The sequence below is a fragment of the Arachis ipaensis genome, chromosome B9 (assembly GCF_059453495.1).
Source record: "Arachis ipaensis isolate K30076 ecotype BB chromosome B9, ASM5945349v1, whole genome shotgun sequence".
Classification (NCBI taxonomy): Eukaryota; Viridiplantae; Streptophyta; class Magnoliopsida; order Fabales; family Fabaceae; genus Arachis; species Arachis ipaensis.
The window spans coordinates 119,675,338-119,676,530 of record NC_142444.1 but is presented as its reverse complement, the minus strand read 5'-3'; the positions used below and the strand labels follow the sequence as shown (position 1 = coordinate 119,676,530).

At 40.7% G+C, this 1,193-nt stretch overlaps 1 non-coding gene across 1 annotated transcript; it reads left to right on the top strand.

Annotated features, from left to right (window-relative positions):
- Nucleotides 1-387: 387 nt before the first annotated feature.
- LOC148546107 (small nucleolar RNA R71) lies at nt 388-494 on the top strand. The gene has a single exon (XR_015900314.1). It is a non-coding gene; the product is annotated as a small nucleolar RNA R71 (small nucleolar RNA).
- The last annotated feature ends 699 nt before the right edge of the window (nt 495-1,193 follow it).

The following is a 1,193-nucleotide window of genomic DNA, read 5'->3' as shown; positions in this document are numbered from 1 at the left end:
ATGGTTCTGCCTAGGTGAATTTCCAATGTAGTTGGCTTGTTCCTGACTACCCTCTGCTTCTTCATTCACTCCTTCTTGAGTTACTACTAAAGTGGTGATTGCTTCTACTTGATTCCTCTCCATCTTCTTGGTAAGGTCAGCCAACTGCTTGGTAATCATCTTATTTTGAGCTAGCAGTGCATCCACATTGTTCAGCTCCATCACTCCTCTAGTGTTGCCTCTTTCAGAAGCGAAGAAGTAGTCATGCTCAGCTACAGTCTCAATGACATTTATGGCTTCTTCAATGGTCTTCTTCTTGTTCAGAGATCCCCGGATGAGTGGTCTACTGCCTTCTTTGATTCATAAGAAAGACCTTCATAGAAAATGTGTAGATGTACCCATTCATTGAACATATCTGGTGGGCATCTTCTTGTCAGATCCTTAAATCTCTCCCATGCTTCGTAGAGAGTCTCACCATCTTGTTGCCTGAAAGTTTGAACCTCAGCTCTGAACCTGTTGATTCTTTGAGGAGGATAGAATCTTGCCAAGAATTTGTTCACCACATCTTCCCAGGTTGTTGATGACATGTCACCATGTCATGTTTTTCTATGCTTTTTCATTTGTTTTCAATAGGTTTTATGCACTTTCTTGAGCCATAAGCAAGTCAATTGGGTAGATTTTCATGTTTCCTTTGATTTAATCAACCATGTATGAATTCATGCTATTTCATGAGGTTTTATGCTATAATTGTCACATATTATGAAAGAATGAATATCTCATGATTTTGAGCATAGCTTTGATGTGTTTGGTTGATTAATGATAGGTGAAGAAAGCTTGGAGAAAGGTTGATGCAAGGAGGAATGACTTGAGTCTTGGATTAATTATGAACCAGGAAGTAAAAGCTGGAGCAAAAGTTAGACCCCTAACTTTTTGGCTAACTTTTGGGCAAAAGCTGGACCAAAAGTTAGCCCCTAACTTTTTGGCTAACTTTTGGCATGAAAAACACTCCCTGGATGAGCAAAAGTTTGCGCCAACGTTAGCCCCTAACTTTTTGGCTAACGTTGGCACATGAAAAACACTCCCTGGGCTAGCAAAAGTTTGCGCCGACGTTAGCCCCTAACTTTTTGGCTAACGTTGGCGCCATGAGTGTGCAAGGGGTATACTTCCAACAAGAATAACTTGAGCTACAGAGCTCCAAATGAGGTGATTCAAAA